The sequence below is a fragment of the Entelurus aequoreus genome, linkage group LG24 (genome assembly GCF_033978785.1).
Source record: "Entelurus aequoreus isolate RoL-2023_Sb linkage group LG24, RoL_Eaeq_v1.1, whole genome shotgun sequence".
Taxonomy (NCBI): Eukaryota; Metazoa; Chordata; class Actinopteri; order Syngnathiformes; family Syngnathidae; genus Entelurus; species Entelurus aequoreus.
In genome coordinates this window covers 6,867,026-6,884,080 of record NC_084754.1, presented here as the reverse complement: position 1 = coordinate 6,884,080, position 17,055 = coordinate 6,867,026, and the positions used below count along the sequence as shown (strand labels likewise).

The 17,055-nt window shown below is 37.3% G+C and overlaps 2 protein-coding genes across 3 annotated transcripts in view; both read right to left on the bottom strand.

Annotated features, from left to right (window-relative positions):
- The window catches only part of slc45a3 (solute carrier family 45 member 3), an 88,490-nt gene extending 83,263 nt beyond the window's left edge, over positions 1 to 5,227 (bottom strand). For both annotated transcript variants that reach the window (XR_009824304.1, XM_062035420.1), the window contains exon 1: positions 5,098 to 5,227. The gene's annotated coding sequence lies outside the window, so the exon portion shown is untranslated. The remainder of the gene's footprint in view (positions 1 to 5,097) is intronic.
- The window catches only part of LOC133641588 (protein C12orf4 homolog), a 111,051-nt gene that overhangs the window by 49,247 nt on the left and 44,749 nt on the right, over positions 1 to 17,055 (bottom strand). The gene's annotated exons all lie outside the window — the stretch shown is intronic.

Genomic DNA, 17,055 nt, shown 5'->3' with positions numbered 1-17,055 from the left:
GAAAAATTATCTAAATTATATCTTTCTGCGATTAAATATTTTAATGTTAACGCGTTAAAGCATGTGATTAATAAAAAAAAGTATCACGTGCCATAAATGAATGATGATTAATCAAAGTTTATGTTTTGACCGCCGTCTGAAAGCAGCACCCTTTACACAAGCAGTGATCACATCACACCAGTGAGAGTGAAATGTTTTGCGTCCACTTTCGCTTCAAATTAAACCTAGATTAAACTTTAGATAAACCTGAGGTTATTAGTATTGCAGCGACTTTCTTATCATCAGAGCACATCAAGTTTAAAATAGCAGCTTAAAGCGAAACATGAACGCAAGGATGACGCCGCTAGCATGAATGCTACTTAAATAGGGTTGCCAAACTTCCCCTGAAAAAGAAGTTGTCCCGTATTTAGAAACAAAAGTACGCGTTTCTTATTATCTGTCAATAGACGCACTTTGTCCAGTATTTTTATTAAGTAAGTGGCCAACAGAGCAGATTATTTTGTTTTCATGTTCCCAGGTAGGTGCGCCAACATCTTCTTTCCTTTTTTTTAAATTCATATTATATTTATAAACTCATAAAATATGTCCCTGGACACATGAGGACTTTGAATATGACCAATGTATGATCCTGTAACTACTTGGGGTCGGATCGATAACCAAATTTGTGGTATCATCCAAAACTAATGTAAAGTATCCAAACAACAGAAGAATAAGTAATCATTACATTTTAACAAAAGTGAAGATAGTAGTATATCTTTCTGTGCGGAGTTTGCATGTTCTCCCCGTGACTGCGTGGGTTCCCTGGGGTGGTCTGGGGTGCCGTGGGAGATTATGTAATTTCACCTAATTGGGTTAAAAATATATGGGCAGCACGGTGGAACAGGGGTTAGTGCATGTGCCTCACAATACAAAGGTCCTGAGTAGTCCTGAGTTTGAACCCGGGCTCGGGATCTTTCTGTGTGGAGTTTGCATGTTCTCCCCGTGACTGTGTGGGTTCCCTCCGGGTACTCCGGCTTCCTCCCACCTCCAAAGACATGCACCTGGGGATAGGTTGATTGGCAACACTAAATTGGCCTTAGTGTGTGAATGTGAGCGTGAATGTTGTCTGTCTATCTGTGTTGGCCCTGTGATGAGGAGGCGACTTGTCCAGGGTGTACCCTGCCTTCCGCCCGAATGCAGCTGAGATAGGCTCCAGCACCCCCCGCGACCCCAAAAAGGGACAAGCGGTAGAAATTGGATGGATGGATGAAGATAGAACATGTTAAAAGAGAAAGTAAGAAGATATTAACAGTAAATGAACAAGTAGATTAATAATACATTTTTACAGCTTGTCCCAAATAATGTTGACAAAATAATAGAATGATAAATAACACAATATGTTACTGCAGAGTTTTTCAACCTTTTTTGAGCCAAGGCACATTTTTTGCATTGAAAAATTCCGGAGGCACACCACCAGCAGAAATCATTAAAAAAAACTAAACTCAGTTGACAGTAAAAAAAAAGTCGTTGTCGCAATTGTTGGATATGACTTTAAACCATAACCAAGCATGCATCACTATAGCTCTTGTCTCAAAGTAAGTGTACTGTCACCACCTGTCACATCACGCCGTGACTTATTTTGAGTTTTTTGCTGTATTCCTGTGTGTAGTGTTTTAGTTCTTGTCTTGCGCTCCTATTTTGGTGGCTTATTCTCTTTTTTTGGTATTTTCCTGTAGCAGTTTCATGTCTTCCTTTGAGCGATATTTCCTGCATTTACTTTGTTTTAGCAATCAAGAATATTTCAGTTGTTTTTATCCTTTGTGGGGACATTGTTGATTGTCATGTCATGTTCGGATGTACATTGTGGACGCCGTCTTTGCTCTACAGTAAGTCTTTGCTGTCATCCAGCATTCTGTTTTTGTTTACTTTGTAGCCAGTTCAGTTTTAGTTTCGTTCTGCATAGCCTTTCCTAAGCTTCAATGCCTTTTCTTAGGGGCACACACCTTTTGTTTATTTTTGGTTTAAGCATTAGACACCTTTTTACCTGCACACTGCCTCCCTCACTCAACAACAAAACATAATTTGCAGACTATAATTACTGGTTTGCAAAAAATATTTTTAACCCAAATAGGTGACATTAGCTCATCTCCCACAGCACACTAGTGTGGTTGAAAAACACTGTTACTGCATACGTCAACAGAATAATTAGGAGCCTTTGTTTGCTTACTTACTACTAAAAGACAAGTTGTCTAGTATGTTCACTATTTTATTTAAGGACTAAATTGCAGTAAGAAACATGTTTAATGTACCGTAAGATTTTTTGTTAAAATAAAGCCAATAATGCTATTTTTTTGTGGTCCCCTTTATTTAGAACAGTGGTTCTTAACCTGGGTTCGATCGAACCCTAGGGGTTCGGTGAGTCGGGCTCAGGAGTTCGGCGGAAGTCATGACACACCCGATTCATCGTGTAAATAAAAACTTCACCCTATCGGCGTATTACGGGTACGGCAACAGCAGAAGTCACACTGATTTGCAGGTGTGTAATTTGTTGTGAGTTTATGCACTGTGTTGGTTTTGTTGTTTGAACAAGGTGATGTTCATGCACGGTTCATTTTGTGCACCAGTAAAAAAACATGGTAACACTTTAGTATGGGGAACATATTCACCATTAATTGGTGGCTTATTAACATGCAAATTAGTAACATATTGGCTCTTAACTAGTCATTATTAAGTACTTATTAATGCCTTAATCGGCATGGCCTTATTGTAACCTTCACCCTCTAACCCTGGCCCTAACCTTAACCAAATAACTCTAAATTAAGTCTTTGTTACTTAGAATATGTTCCCCATACTAAAGTGTTACCAAAAACATATAACTTTGTCTTGAATTTGAAAAAAAACATTTAATTTTTCACTAAAGAAGGGTTCTGTGAATGCGCATATGAAACTGGTGGGGTTCGGTACCTCCAACAAGGTTAAGAACTAGGGATGTCCGATAATGGCTTTTTGCCGATATCCGATATTCCGATATTGACCAAACCCTTAATTACTGATACCGATATCAACCGATACTGATATATACAGTCGTGGAATTAACACATTATTATGCCTAATTTGGACAACCAGGTATGGTGAAGGTCCTTTTTTAAAAAATTAAAAAATAAAATAAGATAAATAAATTAAAAACATTTTTTTGAATAAAAAGAAAGTAAAACAATATAAAAACAGTTACATAGAAACTATTAATTAATGAAAATGAGTCAAATTAACTGTTAAAGGTTAGTACTATTAGTGGACCAGCAGCACGCACAATCATGTGTGCTTACGCACTGTATCCCTTGCAGACTGTTTTGATCTATATTGATATATAATGTAGGAACCAGAATATTAATAACAGAAACAACCCTTTTGTGTGAATGAGTGTAAATGGGGAGCAGTGTTTCCCATAAACTGCCAAGATACCTGTGGCGGTGGGGGCGTGGCTATGGGCGTGGCTATGGGTGTGGTCACCATGACATCATCGAGTAATTTGCATAATTTACTACAATGATATGATTTTCTCTAAAAAGGCTCAAAAAATGTATACTTACTAATTGATAACAGTTTTGTTTTAAACGTCCGTCCATCCATCCATTTTACAATATAATTACAACACTTTATGTACATATTTATATACAGATTTGAACAATAAGTTATTCACTGAAATATATTTATTAATTGTGGTTCTTACAAAAAATATATCTTATAAAATATAAAAGCTAAAATGTCTCTTAAAGCTCTGCCCCTTTAATTAGTGCATACTAATTAATTTAACTTCAGCCTACTACTACAACCATATTATTTACCAGCAACATAAAGTGAAACAGAGGCAGAGGTGTCCTGCCACAGTCAGTAACAAATAAACAGAAGACAGTAGTGGTCAAATACAAATAAGGCAACAAGAGAAGTATCCTACACTTGTCTTTTGTAAAGTAAATCTGAACAGCCTATATGGGCATCTACATCAACTATATGATTTGCCTGAGAAGCTGGACAGGCCAAAAAATATATATATATATATTTTATTTGTGGCGGACGTAATTCTTTCGTGGCGGGCCGCCACAAATAAATGAATGTGTGGGAAACACTGGGGGAGGGAGGTTTTTTGGGTTGGTGTACTAATTGTAAGTGTATCTTGTGTTTTTTATGTTGATTTGATAAAAAAAACAAAAAAAAACGATACCGATAATTTCCGATATTACATTTTAAAGCATTTATCGACATCTCTATTAAGAACCACTGACTTAGAAAGTACCGAAAGGTATCGAAATAATTTTGGTACCGGTACAAAAATATTGGTATTGGGACAACACTGGTGGTTGAAAAACACTGCCCTAGATAATTAAATTGCGGGCCGGATTTGGCCCGCGGGCCTAGACTTTGACACCCCTGTTTTAATGACTACTCCTGTTTTTAATTGTGGTCTATGAGCCAAGTCGGCTAAAACACGTTGAACCTGCTACGACACTTGGGCTCTTGAGCAATACTCCTGTAAAATGAATACAACTTTCTAGTCACTCCATCCCCTCCCTTCATCGGTGTTTTGGTGTGTCATGACGACAGGGATCTGACTAACACGTTGACACGAAAGATGTTGTCGTGACGAGGACTGCCTTTTAAAAAAGATCAGAGAAAATGGCGGGGTGATACTTGGCGTGTTTGGGACAACAACAGACCGCAGCTCGGTCTGCCAGACACACCGACGCAGGCTTGGAGGAGGGAAAAATAAAAAAAAATGAAAAAAAAACTTCCAGAAATCACCACGCTGCTTCTGCTGGACCAATGCTAACCGTACACTGGGACTACGAAACACATTTTCCACGCAGATGAATTAAAAAATAAATAAAAATAAAACATTGCTGGCTTTGGTTCATTGGGTCGAGTACAAAGTAGCGTCAAAAGCCAAATTCAAACCCACAATTTTGCGGGCTTCATCGCGTACAATGAATAAGTTTCTACCAACTCAGCAGCTTTTAAACGAGCGTCGTTTAAGTACAGGGTACCAAAAACACAACAAAAAACGGATGCGAGTTAAATATATTTAGTAAGTTCGAGTATGTTATAGCGAGAAAAGCTCACCTTTTAGTGACGTTCCGCACCGGGGGAATCCTTGCAGCGACTCGCTGGCCCCAGACTCGCCGCTTAGTGCTCAACTTGTGGCAGCCAACTAGCCAGCTGTGACTGACACGGACCATCAAGATGGACGTGTAGGCAAGTAGAGCATCCGGTTTATGCTTTCAAAATAAATACAACCACGTCACCTGAGACGTCATAAAAGTCGATTACATTCAAGATCATTCAAAATAATCATTTAGAAATGACGATTTGGATACAACTGTCGTTTTTTTTCATCAAGCATTTCGATAAGTTTCTGGTCAAATACATGATTGGATGTGTTTTAAACTGACAGCCCAACTTCCTGTACCGGTGACTGTGACGTAGACGGAAGTAATTACAAAATTAGATAGCAAACTACATTCCAAACTGATTTTATAGACGAGATCAAACTTGGTAGTTTTGTAAACGAGTCTGTAACATAGAAATGTTTGTCAACATTATTATGATTTAGGCAAAATTGTTTCTACATAAATGTCAATTTATGAAAGTAAGGCCTACATTTTTTATTTTTTTAAATTAAATCAACATAAAAACGCAATATAGTGCACCCACCCAAAAACCCTACCTCCCCATTCACACTCATTCTCACTCATTCACACAAAAGGGTTGTTTCCTTCTGTTATTAATATTCTGGTTCCTACAATATATATCAATATATATCAATACAGTCTGCAAGGGATACAGTCCGTAAGCACACATGATCGTGTGTGCTGCTGGTCCACTAATAGTACTAACCTTTACCAGTTAATTTACTCATTTCCATTAATTATTAGTTTCTATGTAACTTTATTTTAATTTCTTTTTTGTTCAAGAAAATGTTTTTAATGTATTTTTTTTAATTTTCTATAATTGGCTTAATGGGTTCCAATTATCAATCAAATCTTGGAGAATGATTAAGAGTACAAAAGCCCTTAAATTGGTATCTTTTTTTCTTTTTTTTAAGTGATTTAGGTAGCCTTTTTATATATATACACTACAGTTAAAAAGTTTGGGGTCACATTGAAATGTCCTTATTTTCAATGAAGATAACTTTAAACTAGTCTTAACTTTAAAGAAATACACTCTATACATTGCTGATGTGGTAAATGACTATTCTAGCTGCAAATGTCTGGTTTTTGGTGCAATATCTACATAGGTGTATAGAGGCCCATTTCCAGCAACTATCACTCCAGTGTTTTAATGGTACAATGTGTTTGCTCATTGGCTCAGAAGGCTAATTGATGATTAGAAAACCCTTGTGCAATCATGTTCACACATCTGAAAACAGTTTAGCTCGTTACAGAAGCTACAAAACTGACCTTCCTTTGAGCAGATTGAGTTTCTGGAGCATCACATTTGTGGGGTCAATTAAACGCTGAAAATGGCCAGAAAAAGAGAACTTTCATCTGAAACTCGACAGTCTATTCTTGTTCTTAGAAATGAAGGCTATTCTACAAAATTGTTTGGGTGACCCCAAACTTTTGAACGGTAGTGTATATATATATATATATATATATATATATATATATATATATATATATATATATATATATATATTGGTATTATTACTCTCTGTATTTGCTTTTGTTTTCTTTCCTTGATGTTGAAAGTGCCTTGACTTTTGTGTGAATTATAAATGTATGTTTGTTGTTCAATAATAATAATAAGTAAATAAATAAAAACATTCCAAACAGATTTTAAATTATTAATGGAATATACACCCTTCAAATGATTTTTTGAAACTAAAATTTAACATGGAGGTTGACGGCTGTTATATCTGAGGAGCTGTAGAGCAGTGTTTTTCAACCACTGTGCCGCGGCACACTAGTGTGCCGTGAGATACAGTCTGGTGTGCTGTGGGAGATTATCTAATTTCACCTATTTGGGTTAAAAATATGTTTTGCAAAGCAGTAATTATAGTCTGCAAATGATGTGTTGTTGTTGAGTGTCGGTGTTGTCTAGAGCTCGGCAGAGTAACCGTGTTATACCATACCATATCAGTAGGTGGCAGCCGGTAGCTAATTGCTTTGTAGATGTCGGAAACAGCGGGAGGCAGAGTGCAGGTAAAAAAGGTGTCTAATGCTTAAACCAGGGGTGTATAAAGTGCGGCCCAGGGGCCATTCGCGGCCTGCAGCTAATTGTTTACCGGCCCGCCACACATTCTGGAAATACTATTGTAAAAATAAAAAAGAACATTAAAAAAAGTGGAATGAGGTGAAATCTAACGAGAAAAAGTTGCAATGTTGACACAAAAGCTGCCATGCAGGCTGTTATTTTTTCTTTTGTCTTTTTCTTTTTTTGCCATTGCTCAAAAAAAAATAATGACAAAAAATCCATGTTATAATAAATTATTTTCAGGGCTCCAATTACTTCAAATATTTCAATTTAAAATGTTTTATGTGGTAAATATTGCATATATTGTGTTTTCTTTGACAAAAGCGCATAAAACAAACAAAATAATAGTTCCAGCATAAAATCGACAGACTTGTCTGAAGTTGCTCTCATAACTTAAGTGTTGAAAGTAAAATAAAAACCTAATAAAAATGTATCACTTCATGAGTGGGGCACCTTTTGGATCCCAAATATATCTAGTGGTATTTTATTTATCTTTTCACTGTGATTACTCAAAAATATTAAAGAATTAAAATCAATGGTGTCCTGCATTATTGATTTTTTTAGGGCTCTAATTACTAAATACTGCATATTTCAGTTTTACTATAAAAAAACAAAGTTGTTTTTGACAAAAAAGCCATAAAACAGTTTTATTTTATTTTTTATTACTTTATATCAACTTGAAGTTGACATAGAGATTTACTGTAAGCGTTAAATAATTTAAAAAAAATTATAATCTGACTTATTTTTAACATTTTAATGACTTATAGTCCCCAGGATCCCTAAAGGTAAAATAAATAAAAAATCCATATATTTTGTTATGGTTTGAAAATGAAAAATATCAAAATGGCCCCCACATGCTTTAATTTTTCCGTGTGCGGCCCTCAGTGGAAAAAGTTTGGACACCCCTGGCTTAAACCAAAAATAAACAAAAGGTGAGTGCCCTTAAGAAAAGGCATTGAAGCTTAAGGAAGGCTATGCAGAACCAAACTAAAACTGAACTGGCTACAAAGTAAACAAAAACAGAATGCTGGACAACAGCAAAGACTTACTGTGGAGCAAAGACAATGTACATCCAAACATGACATGACAATCTACAATGTCCCCACAAAGAAGGATAAAAATAACTTAAATAGTCTTGATTGCTAAAACAAAGCAGGTGCGGTGAATAGCGCTCAACAAAAGACATGAAACTGCTACAGGAAAATACCAAAAAAAGAGAAAAAGCCACCAAAATAGGAGCACAAGACAATAACTAAAAACCTACACACAGGAAAACAGAAAAAAAAACTCCAAATAAGTCAGGGCGTGATGTGACAGGTGGTGACAGTACACCTACCTCGAGATGGGAGCTATAGTGATGCATGCTTGGTTATGGTTTAAAGTCATATCCAACAATTGTGACAATGACTTTTTACTGTCAACTGAGTTTCGTTTTTTAATGATTTCTGCTGGTGGTGTGCCTCCGGATTTTTTCAACGCAAAAAATGTGCCTTGGCTCAAAAAAGGTTGAAAAACACTGCCGTAGAGGATGTCAATCATCTGTTTGTGGAATGTGAGCGTGTACATGTGTTTTGGGAGGAGATCAGAGATTGCTTGAGAGACAAGGGTGTGGAGATGTCCCCATTAACTATAGCTGAGATCAAATTTGGTATTTTTTATCAATGATGGTAGTATAGAAATGTTTTTGAAAATGTTTAATATGCTCCAAGCAAAAAAAAAAATGTATACATGAATGTCGATTTCTGAAAGTAAAACCTAAATTTTCTAATTGGCTTAATGGTGTAAAATTATCAATTAAATCTTGGAAAATGATTAAAAGTACAAAAGGCCTTAAATTGATATCTTTATTGAAAACATTTAAAGTGATTGAGTTAGCCCTCTTTTGTCTTTTTGAATTTGGATTTTATCCTATTGTTTGTTACTAGGGATGTCCGATAATGGCTTTTTGCCGATATCCGATATTCCGATATTGTCCAACTCTTTAATTACCGATACCGATATCAACCGATACCGATATCAACCGATATATGCAGTCGTGGAATTAACACATTATTATGCCTAATTTGGACAACCAGGTATGGTGAAGATAAGGTACTTTTTTTTAAAAATTGTAAAATAAGATAAATAAATTAAAAACATTTTTTTGAATAAAAAAGAAAGTACAACAATATAAAAACAGTTACATAGAAAGAAACTAGTAATGAATGAAAATTAGTAAAATTAACTGTAAAAGGTTAGTACTATTAGTGGACCAGCAGCACGCACAATCATGTGTGCTTACGGACTGTATTCCTTGCAGACTGTATTGATATATATTGATATATAATGGAGGAACCAGAATATTAATAACAGAAAGAAACAACCCTTTTGTGTGAATGAGTGTAAATGGGGGAGGGAGGTTTTTTGGGTTGGTGCACTAATTGTAAGTGTATCTTGTGTTTTTTATGTTGATTTAATAAAAATTTAAAAATTTAAAAAAAAAACGATACCGATAATAAAAAAACAGATACCGATAATTTCCGATATTACATTTTAACGCATATATCGGCCGATAATATCGGCAGGCCGATCTCTATTTGTTACTATTCAATCAATCAATCAATGTTTATTTATATAGCCCTAAATCACAAGTGTCTCAAAGGGCTGTACAAGCCACAACGACATCCTCGGTACAGAGCCCACATACGGGCAAGGAAAACTCACCCCAGTGGTACCCCAGTACTATTATTTATTATTATTTTAATACTCTATTTGTATTTGCTTTAATTTTTTTTCCTTCCATATTTTGTGAAAGACAGTATTTGTTCAACCTGATGGATGTTTGAAATTGTTGAGATATGTTGAAAGTGCCTTGGTGTTTTGTGTACATTGAGGATATATGTTTGTATGTACATTGTTCAATAACATTTAAAATAAATGTAAACATTCCAAACTGATTTTAAACTTTTTTTTTTTTTTTCTTCCAAAGAGCATTCTACATCAGTAAACTGCATTTTCGATGGTATCACTACCCAAGTAAAACACAATTTCTTAAAAATATCCTGCTAATATGCTGGTACTATCTGAGACACATGTTGTGATCAGCTAATATAAACACAGTACTAAGGCAAATTAAGTGTGTCAACGAGCCTCTTATCTTAAGGTAGCTATGAGGATATCTTATGAGTAATTAGACCAAAAAAATATTGCGGTAAATTCACTGAATCACATTCCATTATAGATAATTACCATGACTAGTTCAATTGCACATAATTATGACAGAGCAATGTTGCAGTTTGACAAAGTCAGCAATGACAAAAATGTGTTAAAGAACAACTGGTTCTCATCTCTGTGTTGATAGCAACCGATACAATGTAATCCTTAAAGAAAAGAATGATGCACATTTGTAACTTTGAAGAGTAAAAAGTGTGATGATCCGTTGCCCGGATCATGTTTTGTTTTAGTTCAAGACTCTCATAGTTCTGTTTCAGCACCCCTGGGTTTGTGTTTCTTGGTTGCTGATTATTTTCACCTGCCTCTGATTAGTGTTCAGGACGCTCACCTGCTCCCGAGCACTAATCAGAGAGCTATTTATTCCTGCCTTTCGCCACACTCGGTCTGGCTGTTTTGTTTGCTCCATGCAACATTACGTTGGTAAATCCTAGCTTCTGATTCCTGTTTCTATGCTAAGCTTTCCCGCTAGCTTTTTCCTTAGCTTCCCGTGCTAGCGGCACGCTTTCCTGTACTTTCGTATTTTGCCTGATTTGTGGATAATAAATCATTGTCCTACCTGCACGTTGCGTTCGGAGTTCTGTCTGCATCTTGGGTAAACAATCCACGCATAACCATGCAACCACATAACCATAACATAAAGTATATTGTAGGGCAGGAATGTTCAATAAAAGGGTTTTGGGAGGCCATACTTCTCCCTTCTCTATTATTCTTATTTTATATATTCCGGAGAACCAGTATGTGGGATCTGAACCGAGGATGTCGTTGTGGCTTGTGCAGCCCTTTGAGACACTTGTGATTTAGGGCTATATAAATAAACATTGATTGATTGATTGAACCAGCGTCCTCTATACCAGTGATTCTCAAATGGGGGTACGCGTACCCCTGGGGGTACTTGAAGGTATGCCAAGGGGTATGTGAGATTTTTTTTTAATATTCTAAAAATAGCAACAATTCAAAAATCCTTTATAGATATATTTATTGAAAAATACTTCAACAAAATATGTAAGTAAGTTCATAAAGTGAACATCAAATCAAGTAGGCTATTCCATTCATTACAATGCAACAATGCAATATTCAGTGTTGACAGCTAGATTTTTTGTGGACATGTTCCATAAATATTGATGTTAAAGATGTATTTTTTTGTGAAGAAATGTTTAGAACTAAGTTCATGAATCCAGATGGATCTCTATTACAATCCCCAAAGAGGGCACTTTAAGTTGATGATTACTTCTATGTGTAGAAATCTTTATTTATAATTGAATCACTTGTTTATTTTTTAGTTATTTTTATATCTTTTTTTCCAAATAGTTCAAGAAAGACCACAACAAATGAGCAATATTTTGCACTGTTATACAATTTAATAAATCAGAAACGGATGACATAGTGCTGTATTTTACGTTTTTATCTTTTTTTCAACCAAAAATGCTTTGCTTTGATTAGGGGGTACTTGAATTAAAAAAAAATTCACAGGGGGTACATCACTGAAAAAAGGTTGAGAACCACTGATCTATACTAAAGATTTGATTTTGGTCTATTTATTTTGTCAGAGTTAAGGGAGTGTTCAGATAATCTGTTTTAAGGACATTCTGCAGAAAACTTAAGTGTGGTATCATCTCTAAGACAGCACAGCAAAAAGGTGAGTTTCTCACACATTTTTGTAACTGAACTCGCGGGTTATCCGTTGAATAGCACAAAGGATGAAAAAGGGAGGACCTAAAATGGAACCTTGAGGAACACTACTTGTATAGTTAAAGAAGTTGGACAAATGACTGCTGACTGCATTTGAGGTAAACAAACTACAGCGAGAACTTAGTTACGTACATCACATTACCAATCATATGTAACTGTCAAAAAGTAGAGGATTTAAAGGCATGTCTTGAAGAACGCCTCAATTATGTAAATCACAAGTTATGGCCCTCGGTGTTCTGTGTGTACTTGCAAGATAAAAATGTGAAAGCAAGAATCAGCCATTAATATGGTCGAAGTTTCTCTATACAGCAGCAGTACTTTTGTGTTTTTAGGAATATCCTGCAAAAATGTTCGTCTCTCGAATTTTTAACTGAACTCTGGAACTGGTATGGTGTCATTCCCAGACCAGATTTGGCCCCAGGGACGAATAGCCCTGCCGAAGGGAGTGCATGGAGGCCGTACACTGAATACTGAGTCACTTAAATCAATCAATCAAAGTTTATTTATATAGATAGCCCTTAATCACAAGTGTCTCAAAGGGCTGCACAAGCCACAACGACATCCTTGAAGAGTTCACCAAAGTTGTATTACCTTGTGAGCTTATTTGATTTAATCCTTTCCTTTTGCTCTCAAAGAAGTACTGTTTTCATGTCTTTTTTTGACTGATTGATTGAAACTTTTATTAGTAGATTGCACAGTTCAGTACATATTCCGTACAATTGACCACTAAATGGTAACACCTGAATACGTTTTTCAACTTGTTTAAGTTGGGGTCCACGTAAATCAATTCATGGTACAAATATATACTATCATCATAATACAGTCATCACACAAGTTAATCATCAGAGTATATACATTGAATTATTTACATTATTTACAATCCGGGGGGTGGGATGAGGAGGGTTTGGTTGATAACAGCACTTCAGTCATCAACAATTGCATCATCAGAGAAATGGGCATTGAAACCGTGTAGGACTGACTTGGTAGGATATGTACAGCGAGCAGAGAACATAGTGAGTTCAGATAGCATAAGAATAAGTATATACATTAGCAATACATTTGATTATTTACATTTGGTTATTTACAATCCGGGGAGGTGGGATGTGGAGGGGGGAAGGTGTTAGTCAAGGGTTGAAGTTGCCTGGAGGTGTTGTTTTAGTGCGGTTTTGAAGGAGGATAGAGATGCCCTTTCTTTTACACCTGTTGGGAGTGCATTCCACATTGATGTGGCATAGAAAGAGAATGAGTTAAGAACTTTGTTAGATCGGAATCTGGGTTTAACGTGGTTAGTGGAGCTCCCCCTGGTGTTGTGGTTATGGCGATCATTTACGTTAAGGAAGTAGTTTGACATGTACTTCGGTATCAGGGAGGTGTAGCGGATTTTATAGACTAGGCTCAGTGCAAGTTGTTTTACTCTGTCCTCCACCCTGAGCCAGCCCACTTTGAGAAGTGGGTTGGAGTGAGGTGTGATCTGGGGTGGAGGTCTAAAAGTAACCTGACTAGCTTGTTCTGGGATGATTGGAGTCTAGATTTGAGGGTTTTGGAGGTGCTAGGGTACCAGGAGGTGCATGCGTAGTCGAAAAAGGGTTGAGTGAGAGTTCCCGCGAGAATCTTCAAGGTGCTTTTGTTGACCAGAGAGGAGATTCTGTAGAGAAATCTTGTTCGTTGGTTGACCTTTCTGATTACCTTGGCTGCCATTTTATCACAGGAAAGACTAGCCTCTCGAATGGAACCTAGGTAGGTGACCTCATCTTTCCTGGTGATAACAATGTCACCCACTTTTATAGTGAAGTCATTGACTTTCTTGAGATTGATTTGGGACCCAAATAGGATGGATTCTGTTTTACCCAAGTGGATGGATAGTTTATTGTCAGCGAGCCAGGTGCAAATACTAAGGAGTTCAGCACTGAGGATTTTCTCCACCTGTGACTTGTCCTTGTCGGATACCAGCAAGGCAGAGTCATCCGCAAACAGGAACAATTCACAGGCGCATGCTGATGACATGTTGTTTACGTATATTAGGAACATTAAAGGCCCCAATATACTGCCTTGGGGGACTCCACAGCTTACTGAGAGGGTGGGGGGACACGGTGCCGTTCACCTCTACCACCTGTTCCCTCCCCTCCAAGTAATTTTGCATCCAGCTCCATGAGGTTTTATCAAATCCGATTGCTCTCAGCTTATCCAACAGTATAGCGTGGTTAACGGTGTCAAAGGCCTTCTGAAGGTCCAGCATGACCATGCCGCAGTATTTGCCCGCGTCCACCTCATGTTTGATGTGGTCGGTCAGATAGAGAAGGCATGTGTCAGTGGAGTGGTTAGTTCTGAAGCCGGATTGGAATTTGTACATGAGTTTATTAGTAGCAAGGTATCTATTGACCTGTTCATAAACTATTTTTTCCATTACTTTTGAAATATAACTGAAAATAGAAACAGGTCAGTAGTTACCAGGTTCTAATTTGCTACCTTTTTTAAAAAGGGGGGTTACTTTTGCTATCTTGAAATCCTTGGGTACTTGGCCTTGTTTAATTGAGAGGTTAATTATGTGCGTGATGATTGGGGCAATGGTGGTGGCAGAGTCCCTGAGGAATCTGGAGGGAATATTGTCAAGGCCGGTGGCATTGTTTAGGTGGAGCGCGCTCAATTTATTAAGCACCTCGTCAGCTGAGACCATTTCTAATTTGAAATTGTTGTTGATTACTCCTAGCTTTCTGTAGAAGGCTTTAATGTGTTCTACACCAAAGCGACCAGAGTGGTGGGACAGCTTGTTAACTAGAGTTGTGGCTATGCTGGTGAAAAAGGTGTTGAGTCTGCTTGCTACCTCCATTTTGTCTGTAATGAGGGCGTCACCCTCCTTGATGTTGATGTTGGTGAGTGTGGTTTTAAGTTTCTGGCTGCATGCAGGAAGCTGGTCGTTGAGAATTTTCCAGAGCTCACGTGGCTTATTTGTGTTTTCCTCTATTTTGTCGTTAATGTATTTTTTTTTAAAGGATTTAGTCAGGTTGTTTGCCTTATTTCTTAATTTTTTGCATTGCTTTTTGAGTGTTGTAAGGAGTGATTTGTCATCCAGATCTGTTACTGTATATTTTGAGTGACCTCTTTATTTTACAAAGCCTTATGACATCATTTACAGTAAAAAAAAAAATGTATACTTAAAATAGAACGCTTACTGCAAGGGCTAAAACCCTTCCACCCGCCCACATAACCACAATGAGACATATTCTACTGAAGATAATAATAATCAAGATAATTATAACCTAACACATTTCCTGCTCGGGTCGAGCAAAAATGTTGTTTTAAATCGTAAAAGTCTTGTTTTAAAATTTGAATCAAAGTTCATGAACCCGAAAAATCTATTGGTCTCTCTGGCTTTGATTTAGCGTTTAGTCTTACAGCTTGTGGACTTCATCACATGCTGTAGATATCAGTTACCGCATCGGGTTTCTGTCCTTGAGTGAATATCACAGTGTAGCCAAGACTCTTAAAATGAAGATTGCACCGCGCTTATGACAGGTATACTGTATGTAGGCACAATGTGCAGGTGAAAGGCTCTGTACGCAGATGACCTCCTCCTATAATCCTTTAAGTTCTGCTGCTAAGAAATATCCTCTGCACAACTTTCCCTCTAAAATTGCCTCGCAAAGTTTCACATAATCAGGTGTCCAGGGCCAAAAAAAAAAAAAAAAAGCCGACTTGATCGCCGGTCCTTACTTAATTTATCTCCAGTGGTTCGTGTCAACTCTATTAAAATGAATGTACTTCTGTGATTTTCCTCTTTGTTTCTAGTGTAAATCACTTTTTCCTCACTCAGTCCTTCTTTTGTAAATTAGATAGTCAAGATTAGAGATGTCCGATAATATCGGACTGCCGATATAATCGGCCGATAAATGCTTTAAAATGTCATATCGGAAATTATCGGTATCGGTTTCAAAAAGTAAAATGCATGACTTTTTAAAACGCCGCTGTACAGAGTGGTACACGGACGTAGGGAGAAGTTCAGAGCGCCAATAAGCCTTAAAGGCACTGCCTTTGCGTGCCGGCCCAATCACATAATATCTACGGCTTTTCACACACACAAGTGAATGCAAGGCATACTTGGTCAACAGCCATACAGGACACACTGAGGGTGTCCGTATAAACAACTTTAACACTGTCACAAATATGCGCCACACTGTGAACCCACACCAAACAAGAAAGACAAACACATTTCGGGAGAACATCTGCACCGTAACACAACAGAACAAATACCCAGAACCCCTTGCAGCACTAACTCTTCCGGGACGCTACAATATACACCCCCGCTGCCCCCCATCCCCCCGCCCACCTCAACCTCCTCATGCTCTCTCAGAGAGAGCATGTCCCAAATCCCAAGCTGCTGTTTTGAGGCATGTTTAAAAAAAAAAAAAAGCACTTTGTGACTTCAATAATAAATATGGCAGTGCCATGTTGGCATTTTTTACCATAACTTGAGTTGATTTATTTTGGAAAACCTTGTTACATTGTTTAATGCATCCAGCGGGGCATCACAACAAAAATTAGGCATAATAATGTGTTGATTCAGGGCTAAGTTTTAGGACCCCTTCTCTTTTCTATTTATTTACTTCCCCTGGGCTCAATTGCAAGAAAGCATGATGTTTGTTTTCATTGTTATGCTGATGACACACAAATGTATTTTCCGTTAAAGAGAAATCATGCCTCTTCAATGCAGCCACTACTTGCCTGTCTTGATGATATCAAGGCCTGGATGGCCCTAAACTTCTTAAATTTCAATGAAAAGAAGACAGAAGTAATAGTGTTTGGACCTAGTGGTACCTGTGAGCTCCCCCCTGTTGACTTTGGCCCCTTGGCTTTGCACGTTACGCCCATGGTCACCAACCTGGGCTTTCGTATTGACTGTGATTTGAAATTGGAGCGTCAGATTGG